Here is a 15,467-nt window from a genome sequence, read left to right on the forward strand (position 1 = left end):
TCTCTTCTTCAGTTGCTGGAATTTTTCTCTGACTTTCAGGTTCTCTTTCTCTGTACCGCTTAAGCAAGTAAGCGTTTCTTTTCATCACTGCCACTTTAGTCTGTGGGTCAGCGAGAGTATACACATTCTTGTCAGTTTTAGAGAGGATCAACCAGGGTCCAGAATACATTAGTAATATTTTTTTTCGAAATTCCGGCCAAAGCATCAGATTTCGGGAATACACGTGCTAGCACTAACTGTCCTACATCATATTCTACTAAAGTATGATGAGAATCGAAGTATTTCTTCCTGGCTGCTGCATTCTTCTTTAAATTCTTGTGTGCTACTTCTACGAAGTAATCCTTATCTACTGGCCGTTCAACTTCGGGTATTTCAAATATTCTGGCAACGTCAGCAGTGGACGAAACTCCCAGATGCAGCTCATAAGCTGAGAACCCTGTACTAAGATGTTTAGCACTATTTAAGCCTCTTTCTACTTTACTTAAGTGTCTTGGCCAATAACGTTGATTGTTATGGCAATACTTTCTCAACATCCTGGTTGTACTCTTCACTACTGTCTCTGCAGGTTCCGCTTGAGGGTAATAGGCAGTAGACATGTAATGCTTCAGTCCTAAGGCCTGAATTTCTCTCTTCCACTGATTACTACAGAACTGAGAACCGTGGTCCGTCAATAGAATTTCAGCTCGCGGACACAGTTTGAGAAACTGTTTCAATTTCTGTAAGGCCGTGTGAGTGGTTGCGCGACGACATGCAAAAAGACCAATTAATTTGGAGAAAACATCAACAAACACAAGGATGTATTGGACACCACCAATACCTCGCACTAGTGGTCCACAGAAATCAGCTGCAATGAACACACCAGGCTTCTCAGGAATAATGGAGTTTAGTGGCCTACACATGTAGGTGTGTGGGGCAGTAGCCTTCTGACAGATGACACATGACCCGCAGTATTTTCTTATCTGCTCTCTCATCTTTGGCCAAGTGTATGTTTCGACAAGCTGTGGTATCAGCTTCGAAGCGGATAGGTGCCCACTTTCATCGTGGTGGTACTGCAGAAGTGGTCGAACCAAAAGTTCTGGGATACAAATCTTTACACCATCCTTATCTCTCTTACATAACCTTCCACTAAACAAAATATACTCGTGATATTGACTTTTGATCTTCTTTGACGTTTCGGCACTCTGTGTCGCCTTCTTCAGAGGACCGTAAAAGGCATCTGACGATTGCAGTTCTGGCAACACTGCAATTAACTTCCGAAGTTCACACGGAACTTCCTCTAGCAATGACATTAATGTCTCGCGTAACACTGGCTTACTATCAAAATTTGTCACGTTACTAGTCTGCGCTGGGTAGCGTGAATGAAAATCCGCTTTATTGTCGCGTGAGCGAACAAATTCGAATGAAAAATTTAAATTCGCGAGCCCTAAGGCCCAACGTGTGATACGTTGATTCGTCAATCGACAATGCAGAATGAACTTCAATGATAAGTGATCGCTGCGAACTTTAAATTTCCTTCCTATCAAATAATATTTGAATTTAGCGACACCCTCTACTAAACTCAGAAGTTCCTTCTCAGTTATCGAATACGCCCTCTGGGCACTATTGAAAACTTTTGAAGACATCCCAATGATCCTGTCTTCACCATTGTCGTCTATCTGATATAGGATACTATTACAACTCCTATCACTTGCATCCACTTCTAAAATGAACTCTTTATCTGGAAGTGGTTTTTTTAACACGATTTCTTCTTGAAAAATCTCTTTTATTTTGACTAAGGCATCATCATGCACTTTTTCCCATTTAAACTTAGTATTCTTCTTTAGAAGATCAAATAGTGGAATTAGCACCTCAGAATAACGATTACTGAAGGGACGATAATGTTGGAGGAAACCTATCAACTGTCTAACTTCCTTCACCGTCTTTGGAGGTCTAAAATTTACTACTTTCTCTATCTTTTCCCTGTCTTTTCTGATTTCTTCAGCAGACAATTCAAAACCTAAAAGTTTGACATGTGTGCGTGCAAAAACACATTTCTTCAATCTGAGCGTTATTCCGCCAGTTTCCAGCCTAGTGAAAACTTGGTCTAGATGGTCTAAATGCTGTGTAAAATTGTATGAGCCTACCGCTAGGTCATCTACGTACGTTTGACAAAAGCTCTTTACACCATCTCCTAGAACTAAATCAAGTGCCCTTATACAGGAAGACAGGGACGTCTTCGTACCAAATGGTAATCTGACGAAGCAATACGAAATGCCTTCGTGCACAGATCCAAGATACTTCTGAAATTCCTCTTTTACACGTACTTGAAAGAAAAAATCGACTGCATCGAAAACTGAAAAAATATTTTTGTCGCTCAACTCTTGTAAAACATCAATGGCGGGGATTGGTTGGTCCGTTTCTGCCAAAGTGACCCGCGAAAGAGGGCGCCCGTCGATACATAGGCGTAACTTCCCATTCTTCTTTGGTACTACTACTAGTGAATTGCTATAAGGCGTGGCAGCCTTTTTCACGATTCCCCATGCTAGAAAACGATTAATCTCATTCCTGACCTGATTCTGATAACAATGTGCAAACGGGAACATTTTCGAACGAATCGGTTTTGTGTCAGTTAGATGTATTTCATGTTCATAACCTCTAATGCAACCGGGTTTCTCATCAAACAGCTGTTTATGTCTTATGAGGAGGGAGGTGAGTTCTGCTCTCTGAAAATCAGTGAGATCAGTGTAGCCATCTACGTGCTCTTTAATATCACGCTCACTCGCGCGTGTTTGAAAACTTTTCCACTCTTCTGGTGAAAACACGGTTCTGGCCAACTCTGTGGGCGTCGGGTATCCTCTAACCTGCGACTTTACGGGTGGGTTGCTCTCAATTAGCCTATTTTTTCCTATCTCCGTACCCATCTCATGAGTGCCAACTTGTCTACCTGTTACAAGTGAATAACCGTAACTTGGATCTCCGCCTTCGAGATCGTCAAAACTAAAAATCTCCTCAATATTTCTTAGCACTAGATCTTCATTTGTTATTTCGACGTCTTTGAAACTTACATCTACTTCTACTGGCTTCTTCGAACTGAACACCCCTCTCCCATAGTCTAACACAGCGTCAGTCTCAGCAAAGAACTGAGAACCAAGAATCAACTTTCTATTCAACCCTTGCACTACTAATGACACAGTTTCAAACTCTTCTCCATTGATCGTTACTTGCAATAAAATTTGACCAAGAATCTTAGCAACACTACTTCCGAATGCTGGCGTTACTTTCATGTTATTCGTTCTAAGGAACGCAGGTCTGGGGTTACTATTCTGTACTGTTTGCCACAATTCACTACTGATCGCGTTGATGCTCGAACCTGAGTCCAACAAGCCAAGTACCGATTGAGCGAACACGATAACTTCAATTTCTGGTAAAGTTATCACGTTATTTCTAACAACTAGGTCTTCACTAGTATCTAATAAATTATCAAAAATAGCATTCGCTTGATCATATTCAGTTCGATTCAACACTATTACATTTCCATTTCTCAATCTCAATTCTAATTTCTCACTATTTGTATCAAAATTAACTAAATTTTCCTTAAAATGATTTTTCTCAATAATTTCCTGGCACTGATTACAATTGTCACTAGCATTTACATTTACTTCCTTGACCACTGTCTCATTTTCATCTATTTCATTACTCGAAATTTCCAGCACACATTCAGTTACATCATTCGACCTCATTGGTGTGTAATCGCTATCCTGAGATTCCACGCTAATGGGATTCCAAATGTGTGCCGAATGTCCTCAGTTACGAGAAACATTCAGGACACGCCCATTGTTGTCAGACTGTACTTGTCTCGAAGTACTTGCCCTAGTCTCGTCTCGTGTATCGTACTCTTCGAGAACTTGTATTTGTTCATCTCTACTATTTCTCATCTGGTGGTTAGGCCTATTTCTATTGCCTCTGTTGCTACCACTTGTACCTCGGTACGAACTAGTTCCATTGCCTCTGAACCGATTCTCTCGGGATTCATTTCGAGGATTACTACTAGGCTCACTATTCTCATTAGACCGTTGTAGCCTGCCCCTACTATTTCTAGTATACGGCCCCTGCTGTACTCTGTTACGTCTCGTGTTACGATTGAAGTTCCCCCCTGCTGATTGATTGTTTTCTGTCACTTCAATCATGTTTATGTTTCGTCGCTGCTGGTGATTACCGTTCTCCTGTGCGTTAACTGAACTTCATTTACTAACGCGAGCAGCTCTGAGATGTTTTGTGGCTTGGCACTAATCAAACACCTACAGATAAACTGGGGGAGCTGTCTCGGTAGTAATTTCCAAAGGTTTTGTTCGGACAAGGGAGGGTCCAAAACAGCATTTCTCTGCAGCTGAGTGAGAAGGTACTCACTCGGCTGTCTGAAAATTCGGGGGTCATAGTGACTCATTAGCAGGGTTGCACGCAAGGATGCTGGACGATCGGAGCTTAAGTAATTTTTCTTAAATTCCTCTATGAAACTAGCATAATTGGTGATCTTGTGTTGCATTACTTTGTACCATTGTAAACTAATTCCTCTTAACGAGCGTGTTAACAAGCTCAGTCTGTGCTCTGGCGCTACTCCAGTTAATTCAAAATAATTATCTAAATCTACTAGATAATTATGGGTAGCTGATTCGTCCTCATTCCCATTGTATGTCGGTAGCTTCAGGTCTCTGTGCATGAACGAGTTCATTGCAGTGGCAAGTTGGGCAGCTTCGCCACTACTTTGAACTGTGTGAACGCTTCCGTGTCCTCTCACACGTGAAGTTGATGGCACAGGTTCCCTACTATTACTCGACAACAGTACAGGCGGGGCTAACAAATAGCTCGTGCTGGGACCATTTTCGACAACTACTCTCTCCTCAGTTTGTTGTGTCTCGTTCTCGCTTGAACGAGACGACAACCCGTCTCGTGCAGTTAGTAGCGTCTCTATCTCGAGTCGTGAACTCTGTTTCACTTTCTGTATCTCACGAGACATTTCGTCTCGGAGGTCCTTTATTTTGTCTCCCAGCTGTGCTGTGGATTCAGATCTCAGTGCAAATTCACTTTGCACTGTCTGAAGTTCAGCTCTTATTTCAGCCTGACTGCCTACAATGTCCTCTATGCTACGGTCGACTCTCTCCATTCTCAAGTGCATGCTCTCTACTGCCTGATCTATGTCCGTTTGTTTGGTGGAGAGGTCGCCTATCCTATCACCGAGATCCTTAGATCGATTCTCTACATCGCTGATTTGAACTGTCAGTGAACTTTGAGCATCTTTCACTGACTGTTCAACTTTGCGGATCTCACTGCTACAGGATGCAATCGAGACTTCATTAGACTGTACCCTATCACTAACTTGCTCTAATGAAGCCTGTATCCTCTGACTTGTACACACGAGCTTTGTCTGCAGCTCCATGTTGGAGGTGTCAAGTCTCCGATTGACTGAAGCAATTGACTCGTTCAATTGTTCAAACCTTTTATTGTTCTCTTCAACAAAAGAATCTAATCTCGTTACTAAAGATTTCTCCAGTTTTTCACACGCAGACTGGTTACTAGCTCTATGTTGTTCAGCAACCAACGCACTAGATTGCTCAATCTTAGCCGAAATAGAATCTAATAACCCATTTAGTAACCTCGATAAGTCAGCAGTCGTGACGAATTGAGCTCCGGACTGCCCACTTCCGGTCTCAGCTACTTGACTTCCGGTAGGTACTACTTCGCTTTCCCTGTCTGTTGCCTCAGCTGTGTGTTCCTGGACAGGTTGGCAACACTGTCCATCAGCTGGGTCACTGTTTTCTTTCTCATGGACGTCACCGGAACGTAGGTGACTGTCACCGGTTCCTGAACCTGCTACATGTTCAGTGACTCTTTCTACGCCTGTTTCACTATGCAAATTATCTATCTCATTTTCATTATCTGTAATATTGACGGTAACATTATTGCTAGCTATATCTGCATCTAGCTCAATACGCTGAGCGTATTCATCTGACCTAAATTCCTCTTCCATCTTACGCGACTGAGCTCTCGTTACCGGCATTTAATCAATAGCAAAACAAACTCTAATTTGCCTATTGGTTATCAAATACAAAATCTTTCCCCCCTAATTTTATGCAAATACACATGAAACAATTTTTACTCATAATAAACACACTTTCAAAAACAAATATACCACTGTAACAAGGTTCTTGGATACCAAGGGGACTGAATATCAAAACTTTCGCGCGACATAAGAGATAAAGAAAAAAATGAAAAGTTACTGCTCTACCCTTGTACTTCTCTTGGTGTATCAAGGTAGATACCCTTTTCGGCTTACGCTGTTAGCGTATGCTTAGCCCCTAAAGGTCAGGCGCCAAAAATTGTAAATAGAGAGGTGAGCCTCAGGCTCGGGTGCCAAATGTAAAATGACCTCTAAAGCACAGGTGTGCTGAAATTTGCATATGACATGAAGTGTCAAAATGTAAATTAGGCTGAGGCCCTCTAGAGAGAAGAGGAAGGCGTACCAGCGATGGTGAGGTATGTCTCTCTCTCTCTTCATTTGACAGCAGTCTTACGTCACACCAGGGAAGACTGTCTGTCAGCGTGGGTCCTATGAACTATGAACTTTTTTAGTTGCGGTAGAGACTGAATAATAAAAAAATGTTGAGAATCTTTAATAACAAAATTCAATTAGATAGATAATCCAAAATGCTCCTATGTAGATCTATGCTATTGTTAGAATGTTAAAGAAAGTTCCGATTTTGAGATCTACACAGGTCTCATAGTTCATGTGTCCTACCCTGATTATACGCTCTCGAAGTGACTCATGGACTACACAAATAGTAGTGGCTCATGTAACATGAGACTGAGTCTAGTGACACCAACAGAATACACATTACCAAGGAATACTATTTGCAGTTAAGTTTAATGAAGCCGCCGGACGAAGTCCGCCTGAAAAACAGAAGTTACAAAACATTTTATATATTTTAGTACTCACCAAGCAGCAAGTGACCCTTCAGGATATATTCAGGGATTCCAGTATAAATCGGACGTAAAAGTAATTTTGATAACGATTTAATGGATCCTTGGCGGAATTAAACTTTGTACACTACTTTTTGACATAAACACTGTATACAATTAAAAAAAATTATACTTACTTCGCAGTAAAAAAAATGATACTTATTTCGCAGTAGCTACTGTATTTACTCATATCAACAGTTCTAGTCCACGCGTGTTAAGTTAGTTGTCTTCATAGAAAATGTCCTCAAGGATTCCAGTCTTCACTGCTGTCTGGTATCTCCAGTCCGCACGCATTCTTCCGTATATGCGTGACGTACCTCTTCCCACATAGTACGGTTTTTTCGACGTTCGGTCGTGAAGATCACGCTGCCTCCGTAGATCTTTGCATTGGCATCTCTCTCTTAAATGTAGAGAGTAACTGTCATCACGATCACAGTAAAGGTGACATTGGCTCGTCACATCTTACTGGACTCTGGGTTCTGTGGTGCAAAAAGTCCCACTATTTAAATTTTACAGGTTAAAAAAACACTGTTCATGGTGCAATAACTTGAGATGCACAGGTTAAACAAAAAATAAATGTTTCTTCCGATGACAGATTGACTAACATCGCTGTATTATAAAAAAAAAACAAACTGGTTGGAAGTGTGCTCATTGTATAGGTGAGCCACACTGTTTGTCCACCAACACACGTTAATAATTTCCACTGAGTGCGTACATGTTCTCACTCAATAGTTGGTTTTGGTGTGTAAATAACACCCCTAACTATATGTACGGTGATGTAAATAAAGAAAGTTACTTTTGAAAAATCACACTCCCGATGGGGTCATATATAGGTGATATTTCCCCTGTTGCTATCTAAGTACGATTATACACATTTCATCGTAGTGGCTATACACTAGCAAAGACTTGAAACAAAATGTCAAGAAGCGAAGTCAAGTTTCGCACACTAAGAACGAAGTGTCCAAAGACTCGAAGCGAAGCGAAGTGTCTAGTCTTGATGCTCTAACCGAAATGTCTTATGACAAGAACTCAAACGAAGTGTCATATGAACAGACCCGAAGGGTCTCGTCTCTCTAAGCGAAGTGAAGTGTGACCTCCCTGGCAACCGTAGTTATTAGGCTCGCCAGAACTAGAAAAACATACTCACTTTTTGTCTACCGATTTTCTTATGGGTCAACGTTCCCTCTCTCTTACGGTAACTACCGAATTCCTAAATAGGTCACAACTTTATGCACTAATATATCGTTTATATTCACGCTCTGGTGAGTTTCAGATAGTTTACATATTACTTTGAACTATAACGATTATATTGATATACAACACTACATAGGTTATGCATCGGAAGACTACGAAAACAATTAAACAAACAAAACATATTAAAAAAATACACGTTCCCCTTTCCATCAAGCACTCATGTGACAGGTGGTGCCATCTGTAAACAAACCCTGCCTGAAGCGGGGTGTAATCACAATACAAACTTTAACTTAATTACACTCACCCCTGCTTATTTAACATATATGCTGCAAAATTAAACATTACATTAATAATATTACACACTTTACTTGATAAATATATTATAATACATGACTGTCATTACCTTATGTGGGGATAATTAACATATTTGTCTTCCGGATGCATTGGTGGCAGAAAGCCTCCTCCATCTTTGCAGACGAACACCGCTCAACGGGTTCAAGAAACTGCCTGGAAATAGTACTTTCAAAGCGTACTAAAAGAGTACGTGATACTTTCGGACATGGGACATACCGTATTAAATAAACATAATTTATAATCGGTTGCATCCAAGAACCTTTCAAATTTAAATAAAATCAAATTTCCCAAAGCCAACTCACATTTTCAAAAACATATTACTCCGCGCCGTGGCTGACGATAGATCCGTCTTGAGCCGTGGCGGGGGACGCGGGTAAGGTGCGAAAATACGTCATCGAGTTCGTTTCTGACACCTTATTGTTCCCAAAAACCAACACCAATGTGCGACTAGGATACAAAAGCCCTGTTCACGTCTGAACGGCGCTATATGGGAGAGTTGCCAACCCATCTCTCATCCACTAGTCCTGGACATACAATTGTAGTTTTCTGTACAACTATCTCAGAATAGTCTAATCTCTGGTCTTGAAAGTTGTAGTGAGCTGGAAACAGTTGTACTCTCTCAGCTGCTGTATGTGGGTGTTCCGCTGGAGGCTATGAGTTCGCTGAACTTTAGGTTGAAAATTTAGAAACGTTCTCCAGAAAAAAAACTTAGTACTTGAAGTTCTTCCATCTATTTCCATGAAATTAATATAAATTTAATACAAAGAATATACCTACTGTTGGCTTTTAACATTTAATTAGCATGATAAAATATTCAAATTATTTGATATAATATATATGTGATTACAAATTTACATATAATTTCCATTTTGATATGCAAAAATTTTGATACGTCATTTGCATATCAAAATTTAAATGACGTACGCACTAGGTCTTTACAGTTGGCAACACTGCTTGACCTATGACAACCCTATTTGTGGTTTTCTATAGGGCATTTTGTTCTCATTATATTGTGCAACTTTTGTTTTGATTGCTTTCACGGTTTTGAAGATATTTACTTTAAACGTACATAATTGCATGATATATTTTGTTTTTGATTTTCAAAATTTGAAGCCCCCTAGCTTCTATTCTTCTAGTCCATAGAACCTTAAATTTTGCTTATGTTCATTTCTCATGATTCTCTATCAGATGTGCTATGCGGCATTCAGATTTTAGCGACAACTTGTGGGACCCTCCCGTGTTAGATGTTGCATCATGCCATTGAAGGATGTATGACATCTAACAATCTTCCGCATATTGCATACATATATGTATGTTATATTTGTCAGCTATATGTTATATACGTCCATTTGTATGTGAGATCCCGACCGCCTATATTGTTTCATACAGAAAGTACCTATAGATGGAACACATAGGGAAAGTATTATAAAACACGTGTTTTCAGTTATACGTTTGCTGCACGTTAAGTACAAAAACTACAATATTTAGAAATGTAACATGCGTTTTTACGTACGCTACATACGTATTTATTTCTCAGTGTACTCAGTTGTTTGTATACGTATCTTAATATCCGGGCTTAGCAAGGTGAAAGCATGCTCTGATCCAAATCGATAACACTCTTTGCAATCGGTTTAGATATGTGCAACAGAAACTCTGATATGTGAAGGATTTGAACTTCTTCCGCATCCAGCTTATAGTCCCTAATTTATGCCCTCTTTCTACTAACTGTTTCATTAGATGGTCCACTTTCTCAAGGCTGGCACTTGAACAACTTGGAAGAGCTGTGAGCTGGAGTCTAAGAGTTCTTCCGATGAAAACTGCCGGAACGATACCGTACTGACATGGAATTAGAACAGTTATCAGCAGTGGCGGCGGTTGGACTTCAAAAGTGGGGGGGCAAGACATGATCTCAATATTTGTATATCAATGTTAGCTTTTTGGTTATTTCTAACATTTTGTTTGACGAAAAGTTGTATAACTATTAGGATACTGTATTTTCCAGTTAAAATACCGTATATCGCGTTTCATATTTTACTAAGTAAATTGACAAGAGCAACACAAGTAGATACTAGCCCTTTGTACTCTTAAACAACGAAGGTGTAAGAAAAGATTTGATTCCTTGCTCATGAACATCTTAAAATTCTGTCTGGAAAATTGTGTGGTCAGATTAGGGGCTTATTTGATAACTTCGCAAAACAAACAGAAAGGATAATATTAATCGAACAGAAATGAAAAATGAGGCTTGTTTCGCAAAAGTTATATTGAAACTGGGAATTAATGAACAACTTATATTTTTAATTCCATGCATGTTATTACATGTTATTACTCTTAGAAAAACAATAATTACAACAAGCATATGCTGCGACATTTAAAGAAATACTTATGCAACTTCCCGAAAAATGTTCGTTGCCATTAGGTACAGTTTTCACTTTCTTGGAATACATCAAAACTCAACAATACTTAGAATCACCCCACACTCCAGTTATGGAAAATAATCCTAAAACTAGGGATGTCCACGAGACAAGATTTGAGGCTGTTTCGTCTCGAAAATGTGCTGTAAAAGTGATGTGTCGACTCGAAAAATGTATTCTTCTCTACTGGAAGAGCTGTGTCTCGACTCGAATTTTGTCAGGAAAATTCTGTCTCGACTCGTCTCGTGTGCATCCCTACCTAAACCTAGAATTATGTTGAATTCACTAAATTGTATACTGTATATATATCAGTAAATTCATATATTACACTGCAAAACAATGTCGCGCCTTTGACGTGGGGGACCCGGGTTCGATTCCTGGCGGGAGTTCATGTGGTTTGTATTCCACGTTAATCACTAGGTCCACGTCTCATATAGCCTCACTGCTGAACGGGATGTTAAACTCAAAAAAATCAAATCAAAATATTCCTTACCATTAGAAAGAAGAAAAGACATTTTAGAAACTGTCGATTTTTGTGCAATTAAAGAATAATTTGTTAACAGTGTTTCTTTCAGACATGCTTTTGGGAGGCACCCCGAAGCTCTGAGAGTATGCCACCCCCCGAACGAGACCAAAATAATACGTCTATAATATAATAATAAATAGAATAGTACCAGTAGTGCTCCCCCGGAATACTAAGTGTGCGCCCCGGTACATTGTTTCTGAAAGAAACACTGCTTGTGAAGAACTTCCTTTTTTGCGAAATGTTATCTCATTTAGTTCTAAAGCAACTGACTAACATATCGAGCCCTTGTAAGAAGAAATGAAAGTACACTCGAATTGTGGCACTCCAATAGGTTAATTTTTGAGCCATTTTCCGTGGCAATTAAAACGCAATTCATGTAGCTTTCTTCCCTGTACGGGAAGACAACCAATACGTACTCACGGAACGGCAAATATTTTATGGCACCATTTTTATTTTATGAACCATTAATACATACAAATACTTTATATTTCCAAATGAAATTATATACATTGATAGGTCATTTCAAAAAAGTGGGGGGGCAACTGCCCCCCTTTGCCCCCCCTAATCGCCGCCCATGGTTATCAGTACGCGGCAAAGGACACTAGAAATGGATCTTTTATACGTACTTCGATGACTGACTGTCGGCGTGATGTCGACGTGGCAAAAACTACATTTATTTCAACTCACCTCATACATTTTTTTAAATGACTTTCATTTCCATTAGAAATGGGTGGGCCTTCTGTATGGCCAGTGATGGAGTAGAATGTCGTTGGTTCTCAGGCTGTAAGTGGAATGTTGGAGAGCGTAAGGTAACATCAAATAGAGGTGTGGATGGATAAGTTCATCAATATGTTAGCAGATAGCGGTGATCAAAACGGTAAGAGTTTTTCAGTTGGAGCTGTGCTGGCTATACGTATGACAATCCTGTTTTGTATCAGGGATGGTTCCTTATTGAAATCAGGAGAGATAAATGTGAGAATGGTGTAGATAGATACGGCGATGAGGTACCTTATACATCGTTTGGTATACAAATTACACAATATACTTAAATCACCTATTTTTAATCATTTAAAAGATATAATTACATTTTTTTAAACCTATAGTGTTCGGGCAGACACAACTTACTTCACTGCACATCTTCTCTAAGGCCTCTATTCTTGCAGTTTTTTAATAGTATAAATCTTGCTTCACATTATACAAAAAATCATATTTTTCGTATGACTTAATACATTTGATGCTTCTCTTGCCCAGATAGCCTTGTTTTGAAATGACAGTGATAAATAAAGTTGAACGTCGTTAGGCGCTACTCTTTTCTGATTGGTAGTTGTATGCAAATCCAGGAGAACGTGCAGTCTTACTATACGGATCCATAGCATAAGTAGTAGTAGGAACGGGTTAGAAGCCCCGCAGGGGCTTGTTGGGTTCTGTTCTCGACATAAAATGGAAAAATTAGACTTCACCAATTTTTTTCGTACATTTTACCATCTGTGGATCCGTATAGTAATACGGCACCCAGGACAAAGCAGAAACTGCTTCTATTTCTTCCAAGTTAGAATCCAAATAAGGACAGCAGAAAATTTCAATTTGGAGTAAGGACAAGTCACTTGTCACACGATCGTTAAGTAAGGTCGTGAGTTAAGGATCGTGAATCACATTCTTATTTCAGAGCCCCGTCTGGGACAGGCTTGAGTTGAGGGATTGTGAGATACTCAATTTTTCTAATACAATTTGAACCCCCGCTTCTCACATAGGATACGCATTTTAATCAAAGTAGAGCTCCTTCGTGACTAAGTAATTATGGTACGCTCCTTTGTCGTGGGAAACCTGGGTTCGATTCTCGACGGGAGCTCATGTGGTTCGGATTCCACGTTAATCAGTAGATCCCGTCTCATATAGCCTCACTGATGAAAGAGACGTTAAACTAAAAAAAAATATTAATAATCAAAGTAATATGATAAAAGCCTAAGCTAGGTAAAACTCAAGTCAGGTGTCAAAAATCAACGAAATTAGTTCAGTAGTCTAGGAAGATCAGTAGTCGTTACACTCATTTCTACATACCTAGGTATATATAGATACATTTTAAATAAATTAAACATCATGGAGCAGTATTTACTCGGATATACAAGTCAACTATGAAAGTATGAAAAATATATAATTATATTAACGCAATAGAATTTGCCATCTACTATGATTTTCAAGATGTAACTGCGTAGCATGTAAGTAATTACGAATTAACTAAAATCACGTATCACTTTATTTCGAGTTTTAAATACCACAATAACTGCGTTTTCATAAACGTCGTTGTGATTTTAAAGTACAGAATTACTCTTACGTACGAACGTACCTAAAATAAATGGAAGAAATAAGAGATTTTATGCCAAACAATTCTTCTACGTGTTAGATTCTCGGTCCAGACGTGCATTTGTTTTACTCTCTACATGACATTGCCGGTTTGTATGGGGATTTAAAACTATTTTAAAGTATTGTATTTGATTAATAAATAGTAAATTCAGGTTAACTTAACAACGCCCGCTCCAGCTGGTGTGCTCACTCAGAAACGAGAAATTACACACTATTAATTTTATGAAAATGGGTCAAAACTTCCTAACCTTAAGCTAACCCTTCTACCCCTAGCCTACTTATCCCTATCTTAATCTACTCTACCCTTTTAAAGCGGTCCTATTTATGGATGCGTAACTGGAGCGTATATTGTAAAGTTTACCCGTAAATTCTAATTCTGTGCTTACATTACTTATTGTTTTATAAATCACCCAGACCCCGGGAATGATAACTGACACTATAATGGCAACTGTGTTCCAAAAATTCAGAGGCTCCATATTTCACTAAATTGCACTTTACCAAGAGCATATCCCACGGTATAAATAAGGTTAAACTACAAATTATCTTCCCTTTCTTCCTGTTTTGGTTATATTCACTTAGATATAACAGTCACAAGAACATTCCTGAGCATTGTTCTGCATAAATTAGATTCTGTTTCATTTAAATTAATCACACACCTTAGAATACAGAGAACTTTCCATGCTCAGATTTATTTTATTAATAAACTACTTTCCGCCCAGTGTCTTTCTTTAATTCCTTCTTATTTGAGTTAGAAAATTCAGTGTTTCAAATCATAGGAAATGAAACGGACTAACTTTTCACATTAGTACATCATATTCAACTAATAACGTACTAGAATTTCATTAAGTGGGGAGTTAAAACCAGAACCACCCTTGCGCAATCCAAAGTCAACTAATATTTTCAGCTTCATTCTTTAAAGGATTTTGAGCATGATTTGAAAATTTTACAGAATAAATTTATTTTTTCATAATGAAAATGACCTTCATATTGAGCAGTCTTTAGTGAGTAATACATAATAATAATAATAATAATAATAATAATAATAATAATAATAATAATAATAATAATAATAATAATAATATAATAATAATAATAATAATAATAATAATAATAAACAGTAAGTTTATAAAATGCTATATTATTTAAACATATCAAAACATCAATTCAGAAATACATCAATTATAATAATATATATATATACCTATGCGTTGTGTTGTAATAAATGACGGTCTACACTCATATAGGAAAGACAACCTATAGCCAATAATTTAAACGATTCAGTGTTATTGCAAGTTACATAGATTACACTGTTCAACAAATTTTGATCGAAAGTGTGTAAATTCTTTGAAATTGCGATTTTTACATTCATTTAAGCATAATATGAAAGGAAATGATAATAGAAAAATTTTCTTAGCTCAGGTTCTGAAAAAAAAACGCCCTTGTACAACAGTAGCTGTATATATACACAAATGTATTAATATTTATAGACATTTAAGCAAAATCCTTGTAAAAACCTACATTTCACTTTTTTATCTATTTCACTGTGATGTGATAAGCTGGGGAGTTAAGAAGTACCCTAACCTATAGCTTTCTATAACCTTGTACTTCCTTTTTCAAAATTGCGCAAA

General features: G+C 38.4%; 1 long non-coding RNA gene across 1 annotated transcript in view; it reads right to left on the reverse strand.

Moving 5' to 3' along the window:
* The window catches only part of LOC145666735 (uncharacterized), a 36,276-nt gene extending 21,637 nt beyond the window's left edge, over positions 1-14,639 (reverse strand). Inside the window, exon 1 of the long non-coding RNA XR_014127811.1 lies at positions 14,226-14,639. This is a non-coding gene — a long non-coding RNA (uncharacterized LOC145666735). The remainder of the gene's footprint in view (positions 1-14,225) is intronic.
* Between the last annotated feature and the right edge of the window lie 828 nt (positions 14,640-15,467).

The sequence above is a fragment of the Thermobia domestica genome, chromosome 1, assembly GCF_964235325.1.
Source record: "Thermobia domestica chromosome 1, izTheDome1.hap1.1, whole genome shotgun sequence".
NCBI classification, from domain to species: Eukaryota; Metazoa; Arthropoda; class Insecta; order Zygentoma; family Lepismatidae; genus Thermobia; species Thermobia domestica.